The sequence below is a fragment of the Halichoerus grypus genome, chromosome 11, assembly GCF_964656455.1.
Source record: "Halichoerus grypus chromosome 11, mHalGry1.hap1.1, whole genome shotgun sequence".
Classification (NCBI taxonomy): Eukaryota; Metazoa; Chordata; class Mammalia; order Carnivora; family Phocidae; genus Halichoerus; species Halichoerus grypus.
In genome coordinates, this window is record NC_135722.1 from 64,522,243 (window position 1) to 64,537,797 (window position 15,555).

The 15,555-nt window shown below is 41.2% G+C and overlaps 1 long non-coding RNA gene across 5 annotated transcripts in view; it reads left to right on the top strand.

The window, feature by feature from the left end:
- The window catches only part of LOC118529351 (uncharacterized), a 100,435-nt gene that overhangs the window by 82,222 nt on the left and 2,658 nt on the right, over positions 1–15,555 (top strand). For 3 of the 5 annotated variants that reach the window (XR_013442508.1, XR_013442506.1, XR_013442505.1), the window contains one exon: positions 9,529–9,802. The exons of the other annotated variants lie outside the window; for them this stretch is intronic. This is a non-coding gene — a long non-coding RNA (uncharacterized LOC118529351). Of the gene's footprint in view, positions 1–9,528; positions 9,803–15,555 lie in introns of those variants that run through there. 5 annotated transcript variants of the gene reach the window in all.

Here is a 15,555-nt window from a genome sequence, read left to right on the forward strand (position 1 = left end):
GTATTACAGAAACATCTCAATTAAGATGCTGCTGACACTCCCACTGAGCAGTGGAACCAGTGCTGCCACCAGCCCAAATTCTAAACTGTCCCTATTTCTTGGGTCATTCAATTCAAATTCAAGGTTTGGGCAGAACCATCAGCTGGGCCGAGCTTAGGTCATATGCTTGCAGTCCAGCTGCCAGGGATCGAGGAGGGCAACTGTCTGGCATCTTTCCTGAATTCCATAAAGGGAAGACATATTCTGTCTTCCATGAGACCCATGTTTCATGTGATGGCCATTTTTCCAGATGTAGGAAAGGGGGCGTCAGATGCTGGGCAGCCAATAAAAATATGTAATCCCTGACAAATATCCTATCTAAGGTACTCAAAAGGCCCATTCAAGTCAAGTCAGGAGGCTGGGAAAGTGAGGATACTGGTTTACAACTGGAAAACTAAGATTAGAAGGCGTGAGACTTTTTATTTACCAGGAACTGTTCAAGCTACTAGGTACAAAGATGACTAAGACAAGGGCACCTGGCTGGCTCAGTTGGTAGAACACACGACTCTCAATCTCAGGGTTGTGAGCTTACTTTAAAAAACAAAAAAAAATGACTGAAACACAGGTGCTGGCTTCAAGGCGCTCTGGCCAGGTGGGGGGAAGATAAATAAAATACGAAAATAAAATGTGATAAAGAAAGGCTATACCTGAGATACCACAAAGTAGAAAGAGGACAGAGAGCAAAGGATAAAGGCTGGGGATCACGTGGGTGGTCAGGAGAGCTTTTACACAAAAGATGGGTCTAGAAGGGTGGAAGGGGAGGGAAGAAAGAGCATTAGAGGCAGAGCCACCTTTGGTATGGGTTAATCTTCCTGACTAGCCAGCATCTGGTTCTGGCATTTCCTGCTTACTCCTTTCTTACTGCCATCAACCACAACACATATGCTACTCCAATTAAGGTCTAAAATTAGTAAGGTCTAAGTGTTATTAGGATATTGTCAACGCCAAGTTTTTCTCCCTTTGCTTTCCCCCAGATCTCTGGTGCCTAGTAGTATTGGCCCCAGCTTACTGCTGCTGCCGCTGTTTTTAGCTCTTCTGGATGCACCCAGCCATATACTCACTCAGACCTGAGTTGAAATAATGGCGCAGCCATTGACTAATTATAAGGCCTCCTCAAAGGTAAAATAAATCAAAACTAATTGCCCTCCAGGACTGTTTTAGGGATTAACTGAGATAATGTTTGCAAAGTGCCATCACTCAGCTGGTTCAAGGAAGTTCACTGCAAATCTGGTGATGATGAGGATTCCTCTCTGTTCTTCCTCTTTGACCTGAGGAGTTTCACAATGTGGCCAAGGAGATCACAAGAAGGAAATGTCTCCTGGGAAAGAGGTGGCCCATAAGTTGTCAAAAATGTGAGAATATTCGTGTGAGGAAGGAACGGATACGAAGCCCTTCTTGAGCTCTGCACCCTTTCCAAAGCCTGACTCCGTGGTGGAACTGAGAGCCTGGTTCCTGGAGTTGAGGAAGGTTTTCCAACCCCTGAAGAATGATTTTGAAACAGCCCTTCTGGCACTGGGGATGTTTGCCTCTGCCCATTATGAGGAGGAAACGATTTACCCAGATGTGGGCCCGATCAGGCTCCCTCCTCTGTCAAGATCAGGCCACAAAAGTCGGAAGGGTGAATAACAGCACATCCATTAACTGGTCATTTTCACGTATAGTTCCTGCACAGCATTCGAAAATGTGTGCAATATAACAGGTTGAATAACCCTGGTGGGGTAACACTGTGTCCTTTCAGAATAATAAGCATGACACTTGAGGGGAATTTGCCACGGGCTGAAGCAGTTTCATCAGTGGGGCAGATCCAGATGCGGAAATGCTGTGTGGCTTGGAACAGACACCAAATTATGTGGAGTATGAATTTAAATCTCCTCTCTGAAATTCCTGGTGTACATTTCATTACTCTCGCCTTCCTAACAAACAAAGGTGTTCTATTCCAACCTTGGACTTCTAGGTAAATTCTGATCATTCATTCACTGCACAATTATATATTGAGTACTTGCTACAAGGTAGGCATTTTGATGGGTGATTAGGATCTTGAATTTGATTCTGAAGAAAGAAGACGGGATTGTTTTGTAAAAATTCAGAGGGTTTCTCCCTTTAAACATTATTTGTGGGGAAGTGTAAATGTCTCCCCTATCTGCATATGAAGAAAATAATTTCATGTAGAATGGCTTCGTTCCGTGTTCTTCTCATCTGGGGGTAGGCTCAGGAATGGGAGGGATAGAGCAGCAGAGCATGTTGCTATGGTAACTTGGCATTAACACACCTTTAGCTCCTTTATGTCGCCCCCAAATTACCTTTATAACTAGTGTTTCAGATCATGGGAAGCTTTTCTTAATTTCCACACAGCCAGTGATGAAGGCATTTTCCAAGGCACTAGGCAAAGGGAGGGTCCTTTCTTTTTAAGGCTGAGCCTCTGCTCATGCTGTTTCCTAAGCCACAGTATAGAATCAGGATCCAGAATATCTTATTTTTTTATGGAAGATTTCACTTTCAAATGCCTTTCACATATGTTATCTCACTTTTTATTGCCACATTTTTTAACCTCATGTTTAAGCAATCCAAAAGGGCAAGAAAATGAACCCACTAAACATTTATGCCTCAAAATAACCACGTGAGGTGGGGACTAATATCCCCTGTACAAACGGAAGAACTAAAACTTAGAATTGCCATAATGTGCCCAAGGTCACATTGTTAGAAATGGCAGGATGAGGAATGGAACCAGGCCTTTAGATCCCAAATCAAATGTCTTGCTGTCAAACCTCTACTGACTCCCAGTCTCTTTCTGCCTTTGTTATTTTAGGAAAATACGGATGTATATAAAAGAGCAACCAATTTGTGCTTTGCTTAAAAAAAAAAAAAAAAAACAGCTTTATTGAAGTATTATCTATATTTCATAACATTCACTTACCGTGAACATACAGTTCAATGATTTCTTAAAGAATTTTTGGGGCACCTGGGTGGCTCAGTCGTTAAGCGTCTGCCTTCGGCTCAGGTCATGATCCCAGGGTCCTGGGATTGAGCCCCGCATCGGGCTCCCTGCTAAGTGGGAAGCCTGCTTCTCCCTCTCCCACTCCCCCTGCTTGTGTTCCCTCTCTAGCTGTGTCTCTCTCTGTCAAATGAATAAATAAAAAATCTTTAAAAAAAAAAAAAAAAAAAAGAATTTTTGTGGGCGCCTGGGTGGCTCAGTCGGTTAAGCATCTGCCTTCTGCTTAGGTCATGATCCCACGATCCTGGGATTGAGTCCCATGTCAGGCTCCCTACTTAACGAGGAGTCTGCTTCTCCCTCTCCCTCTGCCCCTCCCCCCTCTCATGCACTCAATCTCTCAAAGAAAGAAATAAAATCTTTAAAAAAATAAAATAAAAGAATTTTTGCAACAGTATTATTGATTTAATTCACATATCACATATTCTGCCCATTTACAGTGTACAGGTCAATGGTTTTTAGTATATTCATAGATTTGTACAACCATCACCACAATCAATTTAGGACATTTTTATCTCAAAAAGAAACCCTGAACCCTTTAGCAGTGACCCACCAATCCTCTCATTCTCCCCACTACCCCAGCCTAAAACAACCACTAATCTACTTCCTGTCTCTATAGATTTGCCAATTCTGGACATTTCATATAAATAGTATAAAAAATATATGGTCTTCTGTGACTAGCTTCTTTCATTTAGCTTAATGTTTTCAAGGTTCATCCATGCTGAAGCGTGTAACAATAATTCACTCCTTTTTGTGGCCAAATAATATTCCATTAGATACACCACCTTTTGTTTATTCATTCATCACTCAATGGACATTTGGGTTGTTTACACCTTGAGCTATTATGAATAATGCTGCTATCAATATTCGTGTACAAGTTTTTGTGCGGGCGTATGTTTTCATTTCTCTAGGAGTGAAATTGTTGGGTCAGATTTCACTCCTGTCCATCTAGGAATAACTTTACATTCCGACCAACCATATATGAGGTTCTAGTTTCTCTACATCCTCGCCGGAGTTGGTGTGCTTTGCTTTTCTCACCTAGCATTATTTCTTAGTTACATTTTCATATCCACATTGTTGTCATTTTTAATGGTTATACACAGTGTTCCAAAGCAGTTACTTTGATGTTGTTAAAGCATTACTTTAAAGTTGAGGATTTATATTGTCTTCAGTTTTATGCTGTTATAAATAGTAGAACTAGGATCTGTGCCACTTACCCCTTTTTTCCTTTGGTTTATTTCCTTGTGGTGCATTCCAATGTGGAACAAAGGGCACACACAGCTCTATTGCTGCTTCCCAGGTTACTCTGCAAAGGTTGACTGTGTATAAAATGCCACTTGCCAAGCTCATGCCTAATACTTCCCCACAGGGCTTTATTGCTTCATTCCTGTGCATTAATACTGTAGGTATATAATAGAGCTTGAAGGTTGTTTTGATTGGCATTTCTTTTACTGTTAGGAAACTTACAATATTTTAAGGGCCATCACATAGTCACTCTAACTGAATCATTGATCCAAAGAGGGCAGGTAGTGCAAGACAATCTAGGGGTTGAAGCAAAGGGTAGCAGATGAGATTAAAGGAATTCTCTGGGTTTGGGAACATGGATTCAGTTATGTTTGATAGGATGGTTGTAGCCTCAGCCATAGATGAAGAGAATGCTCCTTAAATGGTCAGCTGATTTAGGGGCGTCTGGGTGGCTCAGTCATTAAGTGTCTGCCTTCAGCTCAGGTCATGATCCCAGGGTCCTGGGATGGAGCCCCGCATTGGGCTCCCTGCTCCGCGGGAAGCCTGCTTCTCCCTCTCCCACTCCCCCTGCTGGTGTTCCCTCTCTCTCGCTGTGTCTCTCTCTGTCAAATAAATAAATAAAATCTTTTTAAAAAATGGTCAGCTGATTTAGACACCTGCATTTTTTAACTTTCCCCTCATTTAGCCCCTCCCCTGGTTCTGCTCCCCCGTCTGGGACCATTCCTTCTTTATCTCCTTTGAGAGGTTTCTTTTCCTTTATCTGCCTCTTAGAGATTGGTATTCCCCAGGATTTCATTCTCAGGATTCTTCTTTTTTCATTTAACACTCTGGGCAATCTCATCCACTCCCATGGCAGTAATGACTATGTAAATGCTGGAAACTCCCAAATATTTATCTCCTGCTTCAAATTGAATTCCAGATGTGCTTCTCTAAATTCCAAATGTACATCTCTATTTGAATGGCCCCTGGGCATCTCAAGTCCAGTATTTCTACCTCCAGCCACTCCTTTTTTTCCCATTTCCCTATCTTTATGATGATAGCAACCCAATCACCCAAGTCAGAAACCTGGAAGTCACTCCAAACTCCTTCCCCACCCTACATATTCCTAAATGTCTCTCAAGCACTTCTTTTCTCCAAACCTATCACACTAATTTGGTTCATGTTTTCATTATTTCTCCAAATGATTGTGGTATTTTTACATGTATGAGTTAGGGTTCTATTGATTGTAATTTTGTCACTTTAGGAAGGCAAATGAAAAGATTTGTTGAATGGAAACATGCATGGAATGAAAGGGGGAACTGAAGAGTCACTGTGGAAAGGCAGGCTATAGGGTGTTCTAGGGACCCAAGTGGCAAACAGGTAGCCCATGGACCTTGTCTAGAGGGTCTGCTATGGATGTGACTTGGTTCCAACAATCCTCACCATCTGCATCTCTCAGTTCAAACTAGTACATTTCTGGGAGAGTCAGGGGACCAACAAAGATCAGAACAGTGGAGAGGCTAAGTCACATGATGGAAATACAGCTGCTGGAGGATGACCTTTATGTATGGGAGGCAATTACCAGAGACAAAGAGAGGGCATGAGATGGGCAGTCTTTCCAAAGTTGTCTCTACATTGCCACAGTTTCGGAACTGCTCACCCTGCCTCTAGTCTTACCCTCCACCAATCCCCTTCTGCCAGAGTAATCTTCCAAAATACAAGTCAATGGGGAAAGTATGGGCATGAAATCCACTTTGGCTCTTGCTAAGTCTGGAGTTTGCAGTTATAACCATCATCTATCTATCTGTTTGAAGCCCTATTGTTTGCCAATGCTGTGTAGGCACTTCACGTATATCATTTCTACTCCTTGTGACAGTTCTGTAAGGTGCATATTATAATTACTGTGAAGGGGAGGAAACTGAGTCAGAAAAAACTAATAAACTTGTCCTAGTGCCTATGACTGGTAAGTAGCAGAATCTACCATCTGACTCAAGGCATTTATCACTGGGCTATACTCTCTCTCTCTGAGATTCCCAGTTTCATTTGTAAAATGGTTATAACCTTTATTTTTCAGGATTGATGTTAAGAATGGGCAGGAATGGGGCGCCTGGGTGGCTCAGTTTGTTAAGTAACTGTCCTCGGCTCAGGTCATGATCCCAGAGTACCGGGATCGAGCCCCACATCGGGCTCCCTGCTCAGCAGGGAGTGAGCTTCTCCCTCTGGCCCTACCCCCTCTGTGCTCTCTCTCACTCTTTTAAATAAATAAATAAAATAAAATCTTAAAAAAAAAAAAAAAAGAATAGGGAGGAATGGCCATGTAATTTGTGGAGCCTAGTGCAAAAGGAAAATGCAGGACGGCTTCTTGTTAAATAATTAAGGGTTTCAAGGCAGCAGCAAGGCATTAAACCATAGGCTGAATGCCTGTGAAGTCAGCCCTGGGGTTAGGGTTAATGTCTATGAGATACTTTGTATGGTATAGATACACATTAAATTGTAGCTATAGTGATTGTATTAGCCTCCTCTGGCTGCTATAACAAATTATTATAGACTTAGTGACTTAAAACAACACAAATTTATTATCTCATAGTTTTGGAGGTCAGAAGTCCAAAAGGAGTCGTAGGGGGCTAAAATCAAAATGTCAGCAGGGGGGGGCGCCTGGGTGGCTCAGTCATTAAGCATCTGCCTTCGGCTCAGGTCATGATCCCAGGGTCCTGGGATCGAGCCCCGCATCTGGCTCCCTGCTCAATGGGAAGCCTGCTTCTCCTTCTCCCACTCCCCCTGCTTGTGTTCCCTCTCTCGCTGTGTCTCTCTCTGTCAAATAAATAAATAAAAATCTTAAAAAAAAAAAAATGTCAGCAGGGCTACATTCCTCTCGGAGGCTTTAAAGGATGATCAATTATCTTGACTTTTCCACCTTCTAGAGGCTGTCTGCATTTGGTTCATGGTCCCTTCCTCCATCTTCAAAGTCAGCAGGATAGTATGTTCCAATCTCTTTCTCTCTTTCTGACCTCTGCTTCCATTGGCACCCTTCCTTCTCTCACTCTAACCCACCTCCCTTCTCCTTAGAAGGACCTTTGTGATTACATTGGGCCCACCCAGATATTCCTGGAAATCTCCCCATCTCAAGATTACTTAATCACACCTGCAAAGTTCCTTTTACCATGTAAGGTAGCATATTTGCAGGTTCCAGGAATTAGGATGTGAACATCTTTGGGGGACCATTATTCAACCTACTGCAATAACAATATTATTGTTGTTGTTATTATTATTTTGTTATTGTGATGTTAAATCCTTCTTTAATACTTCAGCAATTTCAGAATAAAGTCCAAACAGCCCATTGTGATCTTTCTAGTTTCAACACTTTCTACTCCCCTACATGCATCAAACACTCCAGTGGACATTGAACCACTAACAAAACTACTCCTGTGCCAAATTTCCTTTTGTCTTCCTTTGTTCTAGACACTGCCTCTTTTTTCTTTCTACTTCCTCCTCATAAAAGTCATCTCTTTCTGTGTCATGATCCCATCTTTTAATTTTTTTTAAAATAGTGACAGTTTTTTTCCCAAAACTTGCATTATTGCACGCTTCCCAGAAAGCTGTCTATTGTTACCTGTAACAAGGGAAGTCCCACCCTTCCTTTAACCCCTTGTACTGCAGCCCTTTAAGTCACCAGGATATCTGGAACCTTTGCATCAATGTGCGATGTCCCTGCAGGTTTCCAGGTTGCAGTCACGCTGAAGCTAGACACGAGGCTAGGGTGTCCCAGTTACACACTCAGGAATTATTGTGGAGTATGAAGTAACTCAGGCCTGTGTGCTCCTTGAGCTCAGACTTGAGGAAGGCACAGTGCTCTCTAATATATTCAGGAAATCATTTACTTGACAGGCATCACAGAGATCTGAATCCCATCCTTTTACTTACAGGAGAGAAGCTGCAGAGCTTAGTGGAAACAGTGCTAACTTTAGAGTCAGGACTTGGCTTTGAGCCCACCTACCTGGCTGGCTGCTCTTTTGGCAAACCACCAATATCTGTAAGCCTCTAGATCTTCACCTTTAGGGTAAGATTAGACCTATTCCACTTACCTTTTAGGGTGGATGTAAACTTTTTCCAAAGAATATAAAAAATACTGCCTTATTGGGCATTAACTATGCACCAAACACTGGTAAGTGCATTTCCCCTGTTTTATACATGGCTTATACAAGGTTCAAGGCCATGTCACATAGTCACTCTGCTAACACACAGAGAGCCAGGATTCAAACCCAGGTCTTTCCTACTATGCTTTTCTTGTTTTCCCTTTAATTATACCAGACTGACACTCAGGACTCATGCAATCTGAAAACATTTTGGGAAAAAAAGTAAAGTCCTACACCACAGAGGATAATTATTATTTTATAGATGAAGAAACTGAGGCCCAGAGAAGAGCAGCAACTTCCCTTAGGAGTTGGTGGCAAGTTTTCATCCAACAAGTACTCACTGGGGCAAGTAGGTGTGCAGATCACTCAGGAATAAAGGCGTGGCTGCATCCAGGTGAAAGAGGGAAATCCACCAAGGGCAGTAGGTATTTAGGACTATTTTCACATGTTTTCTACTTTGTGGTTGCACTCGACAGCTTACAGGACACAATCTCCATGACACTATCAGGTCAGAAGGGTGTCCAGATTACTTACAGTGGAACACAGGAGACCCTCTGTGACTCGACCCTGGCAGAAATCTCCAGTGTCATCTCCTATCAGGCCTCCCCTGCCACCACCTACCCCTAAACCTTCTCTCCAGTCACAATAAGTACTTGGAGTTGCTGATATGCGCCCTCTGGGTTTGTGCCTCTGTGCCCCCATTCCCTTTGCCCGGAATGCACGACTTCACCTTCTGAGTATCCAGCGGGCAACGACTCATTTTCTAAGACTGCTTAAATGTCACTACCTGAGTGAAGTCTTACCTGTCCTCCCCCAGCCTTCCCCACTTTAGATATCAACCCATCTGTCCTTTGGGCCTCTAAGACCTCCTCTACATATTTTTGCATGGGGACATAAAACATTTGTATTGCTCCCATTTATGCAATAAGACTGTTTATTTACACACCTGTCTTCAACTGTTAGCACATTAAGCATAAGGACTATCTCATTTATAAGTTCTAATATTTAGTATGGTGAGCACCTGGGGGCAGAACCTGATCTACTTATTAGCCCAACATCTACTCCTAACCTGCTTATCTTTTGCCTGCTTCCTCTATAAAGGCTGGAAAAAACTAAATTCTCTTTTTCCAACCTTCCCTACAGCTATAAGGGACTCTGCGGAAAAACAGTTCTGGCCAATGAGATACAAGCAGAGGTCTTGGGAAGGAGTGAAGAGCTTCTGGAAGAACTTCTGCATTTCTCATAAAAGGGCCAGAGTAACTGGTGCAAACTATCTCCCCTGCATCCTGCCTTGAATACAAATATAATGCTGGGGCTGGGATGACACCATCTTGCAACCATAAGGGAAAGCCCCAAAGGATTCGTGAATCTCTCCAGATTTTTATTATGGGAGAAAAATAAAGCCCTACTAATTCAATCTCTGTTGCTAGATTATCTGTTACTTGCAGCTGAAAACATTCCTAAGTAATTGATGAATTAATGTTTGTTAACCAAAAGAAGTAATTTCTTATTTCAGTAATTTTTAATATGCTTGGATCAGTACCAGAAACCTCCCCTCAAGAGGACTTCTACACTAACCCCAAGTGATATTGATCAAAGCAGATATAATCTGATTGAAGGGGGTAGGAGGTTCCTGCATGGACTCCCCGCCCTTTTCCTGCTCCTTCTTGTCCCCCGATGACTCCTAAGACACCTATTTGGAGTCCTGAAGGCTTTTCTGGATACTTGATACACTCTCTAACACTGTTGATGGGAGTGTAAATTGAAACAGCCATTTTGGGCACGATTTGGCAGTTTGAGGGCAATTTCTATCATGTTCTCAAATTATGTGATTTTTTACTCACAACCCCATTTCTAAGAATCTGTCCTACAGAAATACAGGCATGTTTGTACAAAGACATATACATGTAGGGTGGTTTGTTACAGAATTGCTTGAAGGTAAAAAAAAAAATAGAAACAACTTAAATGTCCATTAACGGATTGATTAATTACTTTATAGCACATCCATCCTCTGGTATATCCAGCAGCCATTACTGATATTGAAAGATTTTCAAGATATATCAAAGTAGTATATCTTTAACATTCATTTTTAAAAGTAACTCGCAAAATACTATTGAAAGAAAAACTGTATAGTTGTGTAAAAATATACATATGTAGGTATGTAAATGCATACAAAAATGCCTTGAAGGAAGACCAAGAAAATGTTAACATTGATTACTTTTGGGTAATAAGATTGAGGGAAAGAGAAGCCCGACTTTTACTTTGTAAACTTACATATTGTTTGAATAATTGGCAAGTATTTATTTTTATTGTGTTAAAAATAGAGAATAACATCTGTCCAAAGAAGATATACAAATGGCAAGTAAGCTTATGAAAAGATGCTCAACATCGTATGTCATTAGGGAATTGCAAATTAAAACAATGAGATACCACTACATATTGGAATGGCAAAAAGCCAAAACACTACTACCACCAAATGCTGGCAAGGATGTGGAGAATAAGAACTCTCTCACTCATTGTTGGTGGAATGCAAAGTGGTTCAGCCACTTGGGAAGGTTGTTTGGCACTTTCTTACAGAACTAAACATACCCTTAACATATAATCCAACAATAGTGCTCCTTGGTATTTACCCAAGGGAGTTGGGTAAACCTGCGCACAGATGTTTATAGCAACTTTATTCATAATTGCCCAAACTTGGCAAGATGTCCTTCAGTAGATAATCGGATAAACTGTGGTATATCTGAACAATGGAACATTATTCAGCACTAAAATGAAATAAGCTATCAAACTGTGAAAAGAAACTTAAATGCATATTGCTAAGTGAAAGAAGCCAATTTGGAAAGGCTGCATACTGTATGATTCCAACTACATAATATTCTGGAAAAGACAAAACTAGGAAGACAGTAAAAATATAAGTGGTTGCCAGGGGTTAGGAGGAAGGGAGGGATGAATGGTTGGAACATAGAGGATTTTTAGGACAATGAAACTATGATGGTGGATACACGTCCTTATACACTTGTCAAAACTTACAGTATGTCTATATGTTAAGAAAGAAAAAAAGAAGAAGAAGAATGTAGCAGGAGGGGAAGAATGAAGGGGGGGAAATCGGAGGGGGAGAAGAACCATGAGAGACGATGGACTCTGAAAAACAAACTGAGGGTTCTAGAGGGGAGGAGGTTGGGAGGATGGGTTAGCCTGGTGATGGGTATTGAGGAGGGCACGTTCTGCATGGAGCACTGGGTGTTATGCACAAACAATGAATCATGGAACACTATATCTAAAACTAATGATGTAATGTATGGGGATTAACATAACAATAAAAAAATTAAAAAAAAAAAAACTTACAGTATGTCTAATGCCAAGAATGAACTCTAATGTAAACTATGGACTTTGGGGAGTGCCTGAGTGGCTCAGTTGGTTAAGCGTCTGACTTGATTTCATCTCAGGTCATGATCGGGTCATTGGGCTCCTTGCTCAGCGGTGGGTCTGCTTCTCTCCTTCTTCTTCGCTCTCTGCCCCTCCCCCTGCTTGCACGTGCTCTCTCTTAAATAAATAAATAATTTTTTAAAAAAATAAAATAAACTATGGAATTTGGGTGATAATGATGTGTCAATGTAGGTTCATCATTGTAGCAAGGGTAACATCATGGTAGGGGATGTTGTTATTGAGGGAGGTTGTGCTTGTGTTGGGGTGGGGTGATGTGGGAATTCTCTGTACTTTCCTCTCAATTTTGCTGTGAACCTAATACTGCCCTAAAAGAATAAATTCTGTTTTAAAATATACAAGATGAAAGAACACCAATTGAAGACTTAGCCTCCCAATTAGGGAGACTCTTAGAATATTGGACTAAGGGGAGAGCATATGAGTTGGGTCTTAAAAACACAAATAAAATTTTGTCAGTCAGATACAGTATTGGAAAGGCAATAGGAAAAGACTCTAAGCAGAGATAATAACACAAGCAAAGCCACGGAGGCATGAAACAATATATATTGTTTGTGAGGAATGGTGGCTGCCAGTGTGGCTGCAATGTAAGATTATGTAAAGGGGGAAATAAAATTGGGAAGGAAAGGTGAGATAAATGGATATAGTATCTTGTATACTCCATGCTAAGTGGTTTATGTTAAGAAGATACAGAGGGAGTCTGCACTGGTCGGCAAACTCAGTCACTGGTAGATGGGATCTGTTGTCCTATAGCCAGGACAGAAGTAAAGAGGCACAGGCCTCAGTCCAAGGGTCCGGGCCAGTATTCAGGAGGGATGGGATCTGGCAAGGCTTCCTGAGAGAAGCATGGCTGGGGTTGTGCCAACAGCCAGCTAGAAACATCTACTGCCTTTTGGCTCAGAGCAGCTCTGCCCTCCCTGCTCAAGCCATCTCTGGCTGGCCAGATCGTCCATAATTAAAAATCAGCCTTGGGGATGGGAAGTGGGTGAAATGGGTGAAGAGGCTCAAAAGCTACAAACCTCCAGTTAATAAATAAGTCATGGGGATGCAATATATAGCATGGCAACTATAGTTATCCTTGTGTTGAATATTTGAAATTTGCTAAGAGAATGAGAAAAAAAATTCTGTAACTATGTGTGGTGACCGATGGTAACTAGACTTATTATGGTGATCATTTCACACATATATACAAATATCAAAACATTATGTTGTATACCTGAAACTAATATAATGTTGTATGTCAATTATACCTTAATAAAATAAAAATCAGTCTTTCTCAGGGCACCTGGGTGGCTCAGTCGGTTGGGCATCCGACTTGATTTCGGCTCCGGTCATGATCTCAGGGTCGTGGGATCAAGCCCCCATGTCCCCTAGTCAAGTTCCATGTTCAGCACAGAGTCTGCTTGTCCCTCTCCCTCTGCTCCTCCCCCTGCTCTCGCTCTCTCTTTCTAAAATAAATAAATAAAATCTTTTTAAAAAATCAGGCTATCTCATGCTTGGTATCCTCTTCTAGGGCCACCTTCTCTAGCTAGACGGGGGAAATTTCTGGGGCTCTCTGGTGAGTCTCTTTCCTTTCCTTCTCCTTATTCTCCTATTCTAGGTGTTGAGAAGGGACCTGTTGCTTTATTTAACTCTTTCTGATCATCTATAATTCAATCAAGGAATTTGTACTTTGGAATCTTAAATTCTCCTGACTCTGGTCATCTAAAATCCTGACCTTAAATTACTACTTTCCTTTTTCCTCTAATGTCCTATTCATGTTCCTGGCTGATTTCCAATTGTTCCAAAACTTACTGGTTTAATGGCGTGGCTCTGCATTTCAACCTTACTCTGAACCTCAGCCTCAGAAGCCAAAAATAAGGGCTTGTACCTAATATGGACTGAGCTCATTGTTTCTAAGCTGCTTATAATCTAATCAGGGATGCATGATTAATAAACATTAAGCAAAATGCAAGATTGGATAGAATTAAACTCTAAAATACATTAGTTGGTAAAGAAAGAAAGAGAGAGAGAGAAAGAAAGAAAGAAAGAGAAAGAAAAGAAAGAAAGAAAGAAAGAAGAAAGAAAGAAAGAAAGAAAGAAAGAAAGAAAGAAAGAAAGAAAGAAAGAAAGAAAGAAAGAAAGAAGAAAGAAAGAAAGAAAGAAAGAAAGAAAGAAAGAAAGAAAGAGAAAAGAAAGAGAAAGAAAGAAAGAAAGAAAAGAGGCAGAAAAAGTATAGCAGGAAGGACACTAAAGTCAGAACACCTGGCTTCTAGTTTTAGCTGCCACTAACTCGTTGCAGGACTAGCCAACTCTCTGAACCTCAACCATAAAATTAGGGGATTGTTCTGTATGATTTCTAAGAGAACTTAGAACTTTGTGACTAAGGGCTGTGTGGGTGGAGAAAGGGAGAGATCTGTTTGGATGACATTTGTTGGGTAAGTCCTCCAGAAAGAAAAAAAAAAAAGGAATTTAATATGATCCTTAAAGATGGGTGGGATTTTTTTTTTTTTTAAGATTTTATTTATCTGTTTTAGAGAGAGAGCGAGAGAGAGCGGGGATGGGGAGAGGAGCAGAGGGAGAGGGAAAAGCAGACTCCACTGAGTGTGGAGCCTGATACGGGGCTCGATGTGGGCTTGATGAGGAGCTTGATCCCACCCTGAGATTATGACCTGAGCCGAAATCAAGAGTCAGAAGCTTAACTGACTGAGCCAGCCAGGTGCCCCAGGATGGATGGGATTTTTGGCTGGGAAGATGCAAGTTAGACTACTTGCCCAGTTGGAAGTAAAATCATTAGTCAAGCAGTGAGGTAAGACAGAGCAGAGTGATTTACACGGCATAGCAAAGAAGCTGACCTAAGCACAACAGCTGGGAAGAAATGGGAGAGGACTGAATGAGTACACTGCAGAGAATGTTGGACACAAAGAGGATCCTTGAAGAGTGTCTGGGATGGATTGGTGGGTGGATATTGCTGGAGGGGAAGTGAAGTTGTGACCATGGTTCAGGTGTGAGTTAAATAAGTTTGGAGCAAGGTAGCTGAGGTGTGAGTGAAGGGGAAGGGGTAAATGTGGGGGGCATTTTGAAGAAGAAATTGAATAAAGAGGAAAAAGATGGGGAAGCAAGCTAAGTTCGCCACAAAGGGTGGATGGGTTTTTCTCTGGAGGACAGTTGGTTTGTTGGGCAGTTTCATGGTTTCATTTTTAGACATGAACATGTCTGAATAGTTTAAGTGGTTGTCCTCTAAGATGAGCATGTCTCTGTAGGCAGTTAGAAATGAGAATATGATTCTCAGGGCTAGATACATAGAGCTCTTAATGATTCATACCAAGGCAGCAGTTGAAACCATAAAAATGGTTGCTTGTGTATGAAGAAGAATATTACAAAGAAAAAAATTATAGGTAAATTATTGGAAGAAAAAAAAAGGAATCATAAGTCTTGCATTATATTATTTCCATCTCTTGTAGTACCCATTCAACCTGTCCCACAAATCTCATTCTTTACATAAATATTAGCAATCTTTTCATTTATGGATAATTGCATTAGGAAAGATAGCTTAGCTTATACTTAAATCCCAAATCTCAATGCGTAAAAAGTAATTCTCATTCATTCTACATGTTTGTCACTCCCACTCACATTTTATTAGCCAAAGAAAGCCACGTAGCCACATTAATCTTTGAAAGAGGTGGGAAGTTCAATACTCTCTTGTGCATTAATGGAGAATGGGAATTGTTGCGAATAGTTCTAATAATA